The 14,820-nt window shown below is 50.4% G+C and overlaps 1 protein-coding gene across 2 annotated transcripts in view; it reads right to left on the bottom strand.

Moving 5' to 3' along the window:
* The window catches only part of LOC142312126 (uncharacterized), a 41,148-nt gene extending 28,408 nt beyond the window's left edge, over positions 1 to 12,740 (bottom strand). For both annotated transcript variants that reach the window (XM_075351013.1, XM_075351014.1), the window contains exon 1: positions 12,692 to 12,740. The gene's annotated coding sequence lies outside the window, so the exon portion shown is untranslated. The remainder of the gene's footprint in view (positions 1 to 12,691) is intronic.
* Positions 12,741 to 14,820: the final 2,080 nt, after the last annotated feature.

Raw genomic sequence — 14,820 nt, 5'->3', positions numbered from 1 at the left:
CTTCCCTTCCTGGGTTACGTAATCTCCGATACCGGACTGCAGATGGATCCGGAGAAGGTCTCTTCCATTCTCAACTGGCCCCCTCCTTCTGGACTGAAGGCACCCTACCTACCGGACCCCTTGCCTTCATTAAGGTGTTCGGCCCAGTGGATCCACCTCCTGGGTCTGCCCGTCCACCTGGCCCTAACAACAACCCACGTTTGCTAGGACGTATCTTTGCATCCTAGGTCAGTAAGTACATTAAATACAGGATGTATAGGCACGTCCAAGGTTGTGAAGGGGTAAAATAGTCCTACTGGACATTCCTTGTTTCTGCTTCTTTTTATTATGACAAGATATTCCTCTCTGCTTCCTAGGATGTTGCTCAGCCAAGTGGAAGGTTTGTGTGTATGGGGGAGTCAATAGAGATAGTAGTCAAACGATTGATCGTTCACTAGTTCATTAGTATTACACTGACCGGAGGGATAATGCTCTGTACTACAGTAGTGCAGGGCATCACCAGAGCAATCACAGACCGGATGTTATGTAATGTGTATGGGGCCATTAGTATTACACTGACCGGAGGGATAATACTCTGTACTACAGTAGTGCAGGGCGTCACCGGAGCAATCACAGACCGGATGTTATGTAATGTGTATGGGGCCATTAGTATTACACTGAGCGGAGGGATAATATTCTGTATTACAGTAGTGCAGGGCGTCACCGGAGCAATCACAGGCCAGATGTTATGTAATGTGTATGGGGCCATTAGTATTACACTGAGCGGAGGGATAATACTCTGTACTACAGTAGTGCAGGGCGTCACCGGAGCAATCACAGGCCGAATATTATGTAATGTGTATGGGGCCATTAGTATTACACTGAGAGGAGGGATACCGTATTTTTCGGACTATAAGATGCACCGGACCATAAGACGCACCCTGGTTTTAGAGGAGGAAAATAATCTTTTAAGCAAAAAATGTGGTCATGACACACTGTTATGGGGCGAGGATCTGCTGCTGACACTGTTATGGGGTAATGTCCCCAAATTCTCTACTAAGGTACCCCAGCCTGGTAATGATCCTCCTGCCTTGTATATACAGTATATGTCCCTCATCCTGGTATAGCCCCCATCCTGCTATATACTGGCATATGGCCGCATCCTGCTATATACCTCCATCCTGCTGTATACCCCCATCCTGCTATATACCCCCATCCTGCTCATATACCCCCATCCTGCTCATATACCCCCATCCTGCTCATATACCCCCATCCTGCTCATATACCCCCATCCTGCTCATATACCCCCATCCTGCTCATATACCCCCATCCTGCTCATATACTCCCATCCTGCTCATATACCCCCATCCTGCTCATATACCCCCATCCTACTCATATACCCCCATTCTGCTCATATACCCCCATAGTGCTCATACACCCCCATCCTGCTCATATACCCCCATCCTGCTCATAATATACCCCCATCCTGCTATATGCCCTCATCCGGCTATACAGCCCCATCCTGCTATATACCCCCATCCTGGTATACGGCCCGCATCCTGAGGCACATAAAAAAAAATAAACGTTCATACTCACCTTACCTCACCTCACTCCCTGCAGCATCGCTCCTCCTCCGACTGTGCCGGCAGCAGAAGCGCTGGAGTGTGGAGCCGGCCACAATCCCTGCAGCATCGCGATGTCCTCCTGTCGTTGTCGGCGGCGGCTGCGTGTGGACACGCACGCACAGCGATGACATCATCGCTGTGAGCACCGCTAGTCTCCACACAGCCGCGGCCGGCAGACAGGAGGACATCGCGGTGCTGCAGGGATCGTTGTTGGTGAGTGTACTGATTCACTGCACACCAAGCTGATGATGATGCGCGGGGGCAGTGAATAAAGCCGCACATGATCACTCCAGGCTGTAGTTGCCAGGGGTGATCATGAGGGCAGGCTGTTTAATATGAGCGCATTCCCCACCCATCACCCCGCCCACCTGTCAGCGCTGGCTTCAGCGCTGAGAGATGGTGCGTGGGATGATGGGTGTGCATATTAAATGAGCGGGTCCACATGGTCACGGCAGGCGCTGCTACAGCCTGCTCATGCCGCCGATGACCCGCTCCACCGCATCACCCTCATTCCTCACAGCCCTACATTCAGACTATAAGACGCACCCCCCCACTTTCCCACAACATTTGGGGGAAAAAAGTGCGTCTTATAGTCCGAAAAATACGGTAATACTCTGTACTACAGTAGTGCAGGGCATCACCGGAGCAATCACAGGCCGGATGTTATGTAATGTGTATGGGGCCATTAGTATTACACTGACCGGAGGGATAATACTCTGTACTACAATAGTGCAGGGCATCACCGAAGCAATCACAGGCCGGATGTTGTATGATCGCACTGAGAGTTGTTGAAAAAAGATTAAAAATAGGTTGTAAGGGGGGCGTGGCCAGCGGGCAGCATGAGCAGACGCACTTGAGAGCAGCTCCGCTATCCAACGCTGATTTACTACATTAATCCTGCCGAAATTGGTGCCTAAATACACCTCCGGATTACATGTGGTGCGGTGATTATCCTGATCGGTAACATGAGTAGAGGTCGTAGTGCTGCGGCGGCCGAGAAGCTGAAGAAATTTGCTCTGGACTCCCAGCAAGATGGCGCCGGCAAACAGGCAGAGCGGGAAGCCAGCGAGGCGGAGGAGGGGGAGGACATGGAGGCCGGATGGATCTGAGGGATCGCAGGAGATGACCTTGCAGCAAGTCACTACGCAATTACTTGCAGCGATCCAGGATTCGAAAGTGTCGCTGACGGGCAAAATCGAGGAGGTTATGATCGATGTGGGTCTCCTCAGGCTGGATTTGCAAAATCTAAGAGGGCGGGTAAAGGAGACGGAGCAGAGGATCTCCACACTAGAGGACGACGCAAGAGCGACGCCGGGCAGACTACCCTCCTTGGAAAGTGCGGCAAACAACTGGGCACAGAGGGCTGATGACCTAGAGAATCGTCTGCGTCGCAATAACTTAAGAATCCTAGGGATGCTGGAGAGAACGGAAGGGAGCGACCCATGTAAGTTTATGGAAACATGGCTCTCCGAAACCTTCCCTGATGTGACGTTGTCTGCGGCTTTTGCCATAGAAAGAGCCCATCGGGTGCCAGCCATCCCTCCTCCTCCGGGAGCATAGCCCAGACCCCTCTTGGCCCGACTATTGAGCAGCAGGGACAGAGATGCGATCCTAAGTGCGACGAGACGCAAGGGCCCGATCTCGCATAATACTGCCTCCATATTGATCTTCCCTGACTTCTCTGCGTCTCTCCAGAAAACAAGGGCATCCTTCATCCAAGTGAAAAGACGCCTTAGAGCAGAGGTCCCCAACCTTTTTTGCACCAGGGACCGGCTTTAAGCAAGACCAGTTATCCATGGCCCGGTGGGACATGGGCGGAGCTTTGGTCATATGGGGGCGGGGTTATGGAGGGGTGGAGCTTAGTGCATACTTATATAATTATGACATTTATAATGAGAATATGATTCAACTTACTACAGGTTCAGAATGAGTGGGAGCACTGGGCTTGTTTCCCTGGATCAGTGGGAGCACTGGGCTTGTCGCAGCGCTACACACTGAACACCGGTATCGGGAGCCGCGTCAATGAGGCCAGTCTGCTGCCCCGCCCTGGCACGCCCCACATAATATGTTCTGCCAGGGGCGAGTCAGTGAGGAGAGCCTGCCGCCCCACCCTGTCAAGTACATACCATGCCATGCTGTGCTGGAGGGCCGCGTCACTAAAACCCACCCGATGCCACGCCCCATCCCGTGCAACAGGTACCATGCTGTGCTGTGGAGGGCTGCGTCACAAAGACCCGCCCGATGCCCCGCCCCATCCTGCATAATGTTCTCTGCCGGGAGCTGCGAGCTGTCACGGCTACGGCAGAGAACATTATCAATCCACACAGAGCGTGCTCTGACCAGGCGCAGGGCCGCAGAGCTAGCTGTCAGCGGCGCCGCGGACCGGCTGAAAACCCCCAACGGCCCAGTCTTGGTCCGCGGACCGGCGGTTGGGGACCTCTGCCTTAGAGAACACCAGATTGCCTACTCCATGATCTTCCCAGCTCGTCTTAGAGTGGTTCATCAAGAGCGCTCCCTTTTCTTCACCTCTTCTGCGGAAGCGGATGATTGGATCAACTCGCTGAAAAGGAAACGCTGATGCGCTGTTGATTTGGGTGACACCCTGGTGATCGTTGTTGTGTCTACATCGCGGTTCCGACCCACCTCCCCTTTTCTCTTCCGAAGTGAAGACGGAAGTGCGATTCCGGTTTCTGGGGCGTTGTGTTTGAAATCGCTGTTGCGATTGATTTTTGATCTTCCGCTGCCGGAATCCTGCGTCCCTCGTTATTGAAGGCGCGAAATAATTCTTCCTCCTTTTTCCTCCTTTTCTCCTGATTTGTGAGTGGAGAGGAGTTCGGGATTGCTGTTGCGCCCGCTCCCCGATCTCTTGGCTTCAGATTGCTGATAAGCTGGTGATTATGTGAAGATGCGCTGTTGCGATTGCGACCCTCCGGACGCTGGTGGGCCACCAGATGCGACCAATGTGGGTCCTCCACTGAGCTGGTTGTCTGGCCTCCCTCCCGCGTCTGGATGACTGGAGGCGGGCCGTGACTGTGATCTCGGATGTGACATGGCCTGCGATCATTGCTGAGTTCAGTTTGAGTCCCAGAGTCCCGGATTACCGCCACTTCGGTCGCAGTTGCGTCGCTTGTGGGGCCCGGACTGAGGTGAGGTCCGATGGGACTTGGGCCGGACCGTTGCTGCGTCACCAAAAGCACCTTCAAGCGGACTCATGCTATCCTGTATTTCTCGGTCCGGTATGGGATTCCATTTTGGGATCGCACTATTCTGCAACACATCTAAGTTCACAATGTTGGTTTCTATTGTAGAACTTTATGAAGTCTCTTAGGCTACCACGTATTATAGTATCTCATAACCTAAGGCTACTTGCAACTATCCTCTGGTTTCCCACTCTCATTCCCCCCCCCCCCTCTCCTGCTCAACCCCCTTATCCCTGCCCTCCCTTACTTCCACCCCCCCCCCCTTTTTTTTTTTTTTCCCTCTCTCTCTTTCCCTCTCTCTCTCTCCCCTCTACCTCCTATCTCCATATCCCCCTATTCTCTCCCTTATTTATGCATGTTATAGGTTATGTAGCTAGGTAATTGCCAAATTTAAGCTGTTGGACTGCAGGAGCCGCTCAAGTCCTTGTTTGAGGACACCCCCGTACCAAGTACATTATCTAGCCACGTTGGTTCACCCTAGTCGTTGCTAGGGAAAATCTCTCCTGGTCACACTATTGGACCAGTTCTTGTCGGCGGCGTAAGTGCAGCCGATTGTTCGCATTCAAGGGTACGTTCACCCAAGTTCTACTGTAGATTAAGTTCTTGACATACTTCATTTAGTCTAGCAAGTGATATCTTTCAATGGTTTTAAACTTAATGACATGGAATGTTAGGGGACTGGGCACAGCCAGGAAAAGGGCTGCAGTATTTGCACATATCAAAAGATCCAAAGCTCAGATCGTATGTTTACAAGAGACCCACTTATTGTTAGAGACCACTAGAGTGCTCCAGAAGCCTTGGGTTCAATGGTCAGCCCACTCTGTTCATTCCTCATATTCTAGGGGAGTATCAGTGCTAATCCACAAAACATTGCGTTGGGACCCGGGTAGGATTATAAAGGATACTGATGGGAGATATGTATTTATCCAAGCTCATATTGATGGGGTAATGATAGTGATCCTAGCCATATACATCCTCCCTCCGATGGGAATTTCAATACTGTATGAGGCGGCTAAGTTTGCCTCGCAATTCCCACAAGCTTTGGTGCTCTGCATGGGGGACTTTAACTTGATCAATAACCCAGGACTGGATAGATTCAGCGCCCGACAGATCTCGATCTCTCATACGATACAAACCAGACTGAGCGCATTCCTACAGGAGGTGGGATGGCGTGACATGTGGCGGTTCTATAATCCAGTATTGAGAGAGTACACATGTTATACTCCGGGGAAAAATTCTTTATCTAGGATTGATTACATTTGTGGGAATGAGAGAGTCTGTGCTCATATACAAATGGTATGCCACTTGCCCAGATCAGTATCAGACCACTCACCGGTATTTGTCGGCATTAAATGGGAGGGATGTAAATCACACAGATTGTCACGGAAAATTAACCCTTGGTGGCTTTCACTTTTCGGAACCAATGATAGGATTCCTGACCAAATTATGGCATATACTGAGACGAATTCCATAGAGGAAAATCACTCGGCCTATTGGGACGCACTTAAAGCGTATTTGAGGGGATGCTGTCACTCCTCCATCTCATATATTAAGAAACAGGCGGCCAGAGAGGAGGAGGAATTGGCCACTCAAAATAGAACACTAGAACATAGATTTACTTCGGACCCGTCTGAGGAAAACAGAACTCAATGGTTACAAGCTGGGAGGAAATATCTTTTATACTTACAGGACAAGGCCAAGAGACATGTCTTCTTCACGAGCCAGAGATATTTCGAGCAAGGGAACAAATCTAGTAGCCTACTAGGGTTCTTGGTGCATCAGTCCAATAGCTCACCTGCGGTCCTTAAGATTAGAGCCCCCAGTGGCGAACCAGTCACTTCCGTCAATGACATTCTGGAGGTGTTCTTGGAATTTTATAGGAACCTATATGACTCCAGACTGACCATGTCGAGGGAGGAGATTGCTGATTACCTGCGAGATCTGGAGATTCCCAGATTGACTTCGGCCCAGAGATCGGCCTTGGATGAGCCCATTAGTATGGAGGAGGTGGTGGAAGCGATGGGGGCACTTAATAAAAGGTAGGGCGTCTGGTCCTGACGGACTCCCTATTGAAATATCAGGGGGGGCTTGCTCCAGCCCTCTTGGAAACGGTTGAGGCTTTGCTCCGAACGGGACGATTGCCTGACTCTTTCTATGAGGCAACCATCGTTCTGCTACTAAAACCAGACAAGGACCCATTGGATTGCGGCTCGTACAGACCGATCTCTTTGTTGAACTCTGACTATAAAATTCTTACCAAAATATTAGCAACTAGACTTAACAAAGTGATCTCCTCCATAATACATGAAGACCAGTCGGGATTCATTCTGGGTAAGAGTACCTCGGATAACCTGAGGAGGGCGCAGGTGATCTTACAGTTGGGTACCAAGTTAGAGGAAGATTGGGCTTTGGTCTCACTGGATGCGGCCAAGGCCTTTGGTTCTATAGAATGGCCATACCTGCTGGAGGTGCTGCGGGCATTTGGTTTCGGCAACGCATTCATCAGATGGATTGAAATTATATATAAAGCACCGTCTGCTAACATCCAGGTGGGTGGTGGGGTGTCGGAAACTTTCTCCCTGGGGAGGGGAACCAGACAGGGATGCCCCCTATCCCCTCTCCTGTTTGCCCTGGCCATGGAGCCGTTGGCAGTGCGCATTCGGGCGGACCCAATATATCAAGGAGTGAAGCACCGAAAGGGAGATGAACGCCTGTCTCTGTACGCAGACGACTTGTTATTGTTTGCATCTAATCCGGATTCCTCCATTCCTAGGGCTGTGGAGCTTATTGACCGATTCGGGGAGTTCTCGGGCCTGGCAATAAACTGGTCAAAGTCGTACCTCCTCTTTTTGTCCTGGGACAGAGAGGAAACGGCGAACACTTACATATGTAGGATCCCGGTGGTTGATCACTTTAAATACCTGGGGATTATACTGACAGGAAGCCCTTCGGAGATGATAGCAAGAAATGTCACCCCTCTTTTATCACACCTGGGGGAGAAATTTAATAGATGGAGCCAGCTCCCGCTTTCAGTGGCGGGAAGGATTAACCTTCTCAAAATGATAGTACAACCAAAGTGTCTCTACATTACCCAGCATGTATTTGTGCAGATCCCCCGCTCCTTCTTTCAGACCCTGGACTCCTTAATGATTACCTTTGTCTGAGGCGCTTCCAGATCGAAAGTCCAATTGGCCAAATTACAGAGGCCCAAAGACCTGGGGGGTATGGCCCTTCCTGATCTTTATATATACTACCTGGCCGGACAACTGAAATATCTGGGTCAATGAACACTACCTGGGGTGATGGGTTCTCCGGAGGGATTCTTGGCAGAGTTCACGGGTTTGGATCTTCTATGGCTCCTATTGACAGATTACAAGAGAGCCCCTGAGGGCCGTATCCTCCCGATACACAAACTGGGGGCCAGGATTTGGAAGGAGGCTAAAGCCATATTCGGGTTCCGTGATGTACCAATTGAGACCCACTTATGGGGTAACTTGGACCTTCCGCACTTTTGTGGGTTGCCGGGCTTTGGTGAATGGAGGAATCGCGGAATAGTCTCCCTGAGCTCAATTGTCCGTGATGGTGAACTTCGTCCTTTTGCGCAACTGCGAGCGGAATTCGAATTGCCAGAATCCCATGGGTTTCAGTACCTCCAGATCAGGCAAGCCTTTCGGGCTCAGTTCTCTGGTCGTGGGGTTAGATTCTCTTCCTTCCCAATCATTGGAATTATTGGATCACAAGGCCCTGGCGGTCTTATCTCCAAACTATACTCCTCTCTCATTCGGGCCAAAGCCATGAATAATCCTCTTTCTGTCCAGGATAAGTGGAGAGCCAGGATTCCTGAAATAGATGACGTAGTTTGGGACGACATCGTCGAATCCCACACTTTGGTCTCTCCTGCAATTAATAACAGACTGATCCAATTATACATAATACACCAGAGTTATATCACTCCCCAGAGACTGAACAAGATGAACAACTCGGTGGGAGAGAGTTGTCCGAGGTGTGGGAGAGACGGTGCAGATTTCTGGCACATGATATGGGAATGCCGGATCATTCACTCTTATTGGGGTGAGGTTATAGCGGTTCTTTCCTCCATACTTGAAAAACTGGTCCCTATGAGCCCAACTCTGTGCCTATTTGGTGTGGCAGATGTACACTTTTGGGCCCAAGATGAGAATTTATTATTAAAAAAGGTCCTGTTTCTGGCCCGGAAGGGCATTATACTAAATTGGATGAGTGCTCATCCCCCATCTAGGGCCTCTTGGATTGCACTGGTAAATACTATAATTCCGCTAGAACAATTTGTATTCAAGACGAGATGTTCTTTAAATAAATTTGACAAAATATGGGGCAGATGGTTGGGTTCGCCCTTGACTGGGGGCTCACCCGGTTCCCTGGCTAATAACAAATTATTACTGCGACAGCAGTGTCTGTAGGTTATCATACCAGTGATACGGAAGGGGAAATTTATAGATCATAAGGTTATGTATCAGCAGTGTGACGTGGTCCCCGACACCTAGTGTGCATATTCTTTGTCAATATGAGGGGTTTTTTTTACCCCATGTTAGATATAGCTTGTGAGCAGACACATCTGAGGTATCTACTATTCAATGCTATCCTAAGAGTACAGGATGTTGACTTGATTATTGATGTACTCTCACTCTAGATATTGATCAATATTTACCCATATCCTAAAGCGGGCTTTACACGCTACGACATCGCTAATGCGGAGTCGTTGGGGTCACGGAATTCGTGACGCACATCCGGCCGCATTAGCGATGCCGTTGCGTGTGACATCGATTAGCGATTTTGCATCGTTGCAAAACAGTGAAAAATCGCTAATTGGCGACACGGGGGTCCATTCCCAATTATCGTTACTTCAGCAGTAACGAGGTTGTTCCTCGTTCCTGCGGCATCACACATCGCTGCGTGTGACGCCGCAGGAGCGAGGAACGTCTCCCTACCTGCCTCCCGGCCGCTATGCGGAAGGAAGGAGGTGGGCGGGATGTTACGTCCCGCTCATCTCCGCCCCTCCGCTGCGATTGGGCGGCGGTTCAGTGACGTCGCTGTGACGCCGCACGGACCGCCCCCTTAGAAAGGAGGCGGTTCGCCGGTCACAGCGACGTCGCCGGACAGGTAAGTATGTGTGACGGCTGTGGGCGATGTTGTGCGGCACGGGCAGCGATATGCCCGTGTCGCGCAACAGATGGGGGCGGGTACGCACACTAGCGATATCGGGACCGATATCGCAGTGTGTAAAGTAGCCTTAACTGTATAAATTGTTGACATGATTTCTGATGTAATGCCATACTTAACCTTCAATAAAACGAGTTTTAAAAAAAAAAAAAAAAAAAAAAAAAAGGTTGTAAGTGAATAAAAAGATACAAATATCATTTTTAGCAATAAGAAATACACATCACTATAGGCAAAATAAACTCCCTACACAATTTTAGTGAAATCCTTAGTCCATAATGACCTGTTTATCCTCTACTCAACTGTCTTGTGGTGACTCTATATCTATATCTCTATATCTCCGGGGACAACAGTATCAATATAAAGTGTAAGGAGATGCAAGATTTTATTATTATTATCTTGATGTTCTCCCCGTGTTTGCGTGGGTATCCTTCCACACTCCAAAGACATAACGATAGAGACTTTAGATTGTGAGCCCCAATGGGGACATTGCAAATTAGAGGTGAGCAAACCTGAGGTTCGAGTTCGGAAATCGACTTCCAAACAAAGCTCAGGTTTGAAGTTTGAGTGAACTATGAGTGCAAAACACTCAAGTGAGCAGTGCTGGGCTGGGGTAGGAGTGATGCTCAGCCCTGTGCTTGGGTATGAGTGATGCTGAGACCTGTGCTTGGGTATGAGTGATGCTGAGCCCTGTGCTTGGGTATGAGTGATGCTGAGCCCTGTGCTTGGGTATGAGTGATGCTGAGCCCTGTGCTTGGTTATGAGTGATGCTGAGCCCTGTGCTTGGTTATGAGTGATGCTGAGCCCTGTGCTTGGGTATGAGTGATGCTGAGCCCTGTGCTTGGGTATGAGTGATGCTGAGCCTTGTGCTTGGGTATGAGTGATGCTGAGCCTTGTGCTTGGGTATGAGGGATGCTCAGCCCTGTGCTCGGGTATGAGGGATGCTCAGCCCTGTGCTTGGGTATGAGTGATGCTGAGCCTTGTGCTTGGGTATGAGGGATGCTGAGCCCTGTGCTTGGGTATGAGGGATGCTCAGCCCTGTGCTTGGGTATGAGTGATGCTGAGCCTTGTGCTTGGGTATGAGTGATGCTGAGCCTTGTGCTTGGGTATGAGGGATGCTCAGCCCTGTGCTTGGGTATGAGTGATGCTGAGCCTTGTGCTTGGGTATGAGGGATGCTCAGCCCTGTGCTTGGGTATGAGTGATGCTGAGCCTTGTGCTTGGGTATGAGTGATGCTGAGCCTTGTGCTTGGGTATGAGGGATGCTGAGCCCTGTGCTTGGGTATGAGTGATGCTGAGCCTTGTGCTTGGGTATGAGGGATGCTCAGCCCTGTGCTTGGGTATGAGTGATGCTGAGCCTTGTGCTTGGGTATGAGGGATGCTCAGCCCTGTGCTCGGGTATGAGGGATGCTCAGCCCTGTGCTCGGGTATGAGGGATGCTCAGCCCTGTGCTTGGGTATGAGTGATGCTCAGCCCTGTGCTTGGGTATGAGGGATGCTCAGCCCTGTGCTTGGGTATGAGTGATGCTGAACCCTGTGCTTGGGTATGAGGGACGCTCAGCCCTGTGCTTGGGTATGAGTGATGCTGAACCCTGTGCTTGGGTATGAGTGATGCTCAGCCCTGTGCTTGGGTATGAGTGATGCTCAGCCCTGTGCTTGGGTATGAGTGATGCTGAACCCTGTGCTTGGGTATGAGTGATGCTCAGCCCTGTGCTCGGGTATGAGGGATGCTCAGCCCTGTGCTTGGGTATGAGTGATGCTCAGCCCTGTGCTCGGGTATGAGGGATGCTCAGCCCTGTGCTTGGGTATGAGTGATGCTCAGCCCTGTGCTTGGGTATGAGGGATGCTCAGCCCTGTGCTTGGGTATGAGTGATGCTAAGCCCTGTGCTTGGGTATGAGTGATGCTGAACCCTGTGCTTGGGTATGAGTGATGCTCAGCCCTGTGCTTGGGTATGAGTGATGCTAAGCCCTGTGCTTGGGTATGAGTGATGCTGAACCCTGTGCTTGGGTATGAGTGATGCTAAGCCCTGTGCTTGGGTATGAGTGATGCTGAACCCTGTGCTTGGGTATGAGTGATGCTCAGCCCTGTGCTGGGGTATGAGGGACGCTCAGCCCTGTGCTTGGGTATGAGTGATGCTAAGCCCTGTGCTTGGGTATGAGTGATGCTGAACCCTGTGCTTGGGTATGAGTGATGCTCAGCCCTGTGCTGGGGTATGAGGGACGCTCAGCCCTGTGCTTGGGTATGAGTGATGCTAAGCCCTGTGCTTGGGTATGAGGGATGCTCAGCTCTGTGCTTGGGTATGAGTGATGCTGAACCCTGTGCGAGCTGCGTGCAGTGTTTGAACGCCTCACACTGGGGGTAAAATCCGCGTGATCAGATGTAGTTTAGTGTAATGTACACATACATACATATACATACATACACACACACACTTTTGAAAGTGCTGCTTATGGCCGGCTACATGTGGGCGGAGACACAAACTGCCCAATTACTGACGTCCATTGAGGTTCAGGTCGATTCAGGGTCACAAACCAAACCGTATCTAGGGTTTGAATGTGCCCCGCGAACCAAACCTCCAAAGGTTCTCTCATCTCTACTACCAATGTATGTAAAGCGCCGTGGAATTAATATGACTCTATATAAGTGATTATTATTATTAATATCATCCCCAGTAATGGGGAATCTCCACATACCTCCTCCTGCAGAGCCGCACACTAGATATATGGCTGCTCTGTGCTTACAGGACCTGTGATGATGTCACATGGAGGGGGAGGAGTCAGGGGGTCACATGATCAGCTCCTCAGTGTGTATGCAGGACTCTGCTGTGCTGGTTGTCATGGGGCTGGATGAGGGGAAGGTTATGTGTGGGGTCAGGAGGGGTTTACAGTGTGGATGTAGCAGAGCCGTGTGTGTACGAGGTGTACGGAGCAGAGCCGTGTGTGTACGAGGTGTATGGAGCGGAGCCGTGTGTGTACGAGGTGTACGGAGCAGAGCCGTGTGTGTACGAGGTGTATGGAGCAGAGCCGTGTGTGTACGAGGTGTACGGAGCAGAGCCGTGTGTGTACGAGGTGTATGGAGCGGAGCCGTGTGTGTACGAGGTGTATGTAGCAGAGCCGTGTGTGTACGAGGTGTATGGAGCAGAGCCGTGTGTGTACGAGGTGTACGGAGCAGAGCCGTGTGTGTACGAGGTGTATGGAGCGGAGCCGTGTGTGTACGAGGTGTATGTAGCAGAGCCGTGTGTGTACGAGGTGTATGGAGCAGAGCCGTGTGTGTACGAGGTGTACGGAGCAGAGCCGTGTGTGTACGAGGTGTATGGAGCAGAGCCGTGTGTGTACGAGGTGTACGGAGCAGAGCCGTGTGTGTACGAGGTGTACGGAGCAGAGCAGTGTGTGTACGAGGTGTACGGAGCGGAGCCGTGTGTGTACGAGGTGTACGGAGCGGAGCCGTGTGTGTACGAGGTGTACGGAGCAGAGCCGTGTGTGTACGAGGCGTACGGAGCAGAGCCGTGTGTGTACGAGCTGTACGGAGCGGAGCCGTGTGTGTACGAGGTGTACGGAGCAGAGCCGAGTATGTACGAGGTGTACGGAGCGTAGCCTTGTGTGTACGAGGTGTACGGAGCGGAGCCTTGTGTTTATGACATGCATCGAGCAGAGCTGTGTGTGTACAAACTGTGCGAAGCAGAGCCGTTTGTGTGTGTAGCAGAGCCATATGCGTATGATGTGGAGCCATGTACACTGTGTGCAGAATTATTAGGCAAATGAGTATTTTGATCACATGATGCTTTTTATACATGTTGTCCTACTCCAAGCTGTATAGGCTTGAGAGCCAACTACCAATTAAGTAAATCAGGTGAGGTGCATCTCTGTAATGAGGAGGGATGTGGTGTAATGACATCAACACCCTATATAAGGTGTGCTTAATTATTAGGCAACTTCCTTTCCTTTGGCAAAATGGGTCAGAAGAGAGATTTGACGGGTTCTGAAAAGTCCAAAATTGTGAGATGTCTTGCAGAGGGATGCAGCAGTCTTGAAAATACCAAACTTTTGAAGCGTGATCACTGAACAATCAAGCGTTTCATGGCAAATAGCCAACAGGGTCGCAAGAAGTGTGTTGGGCAACAAAAGGCGCAAAATAATTGCCCATGAATTGAGGAAAATCAAGCGTGAAGATGCCATTTGCCACCAGTTTGGCCATATTTCAGAGCTGCAACGTTACTGGAGTATCAAAAAGCACAAGGTGTGCCATACTCAGGGACATGGCCAAGGTAAGGAAGGCTGAAAAACGGCCACCTTTGAACAAGAAAAATAAGATAAAACGTCAAGACTGGGCCAAGAAATATCTTAAGACTGATTTTTCAAAGGTTTTATGGACTGATGAAATGAGAGTGACTCTTGATGGGCCAGATGGATGGGCCAGAGGCTGGATCAGTAAAGGGCAGAGAGCTCCACTCCGACTCAGACGCCAGCAAGGTGGAGGTGGGGTACTGGTATGGGCTGGTATCATCAAAGATGAACTTGTGGGACCTCTTCGGGTTTAGGATGGAGTGAAGCTCAACTCCCAGACCTACTGCCAGTTTCTGGAAGACAACTTCTTCAAGCAGTGGTACAGGAAGAAGTCAGTATCGTTCAAGAAAAACATGATTTGCATGCAGGACAATGCTCCATCAGATGCATCCAACTACTCCACAGTGTGGCTGGCCAATAAAGGTCTAAAAGATGAAAAAATAATGACATGGCTCCCTTGTTCACCTGATCTGAACCCCGTAGAGAACCTGTGGTCCCTCATAAAATGTGAGATCTACAGGGAGGGAAAACAGTACACC

The sequence above is a fragment of the Anomaloglossus baeobatrachus genome, chromosome 5 (assembly GCF_048569485.1).
Source record: "Anomaloglossus baeobatrachus isolate aAnoBae1 chromosome 5, aAnoBae1.hap1, whole genome shotgun sequence".
In the NCBI taxonomy this organism is placed as follows: domain Eukaryota; kingdom Metazoa; phylum Chordata; class Amphibia; order Anura; family Aromobatidae; genus Anomaloglossus; species Anomaloglossus baeobatrachus.
This window is presented reverse-complemented; position numbering and strand designations above follow the sequence as displayed.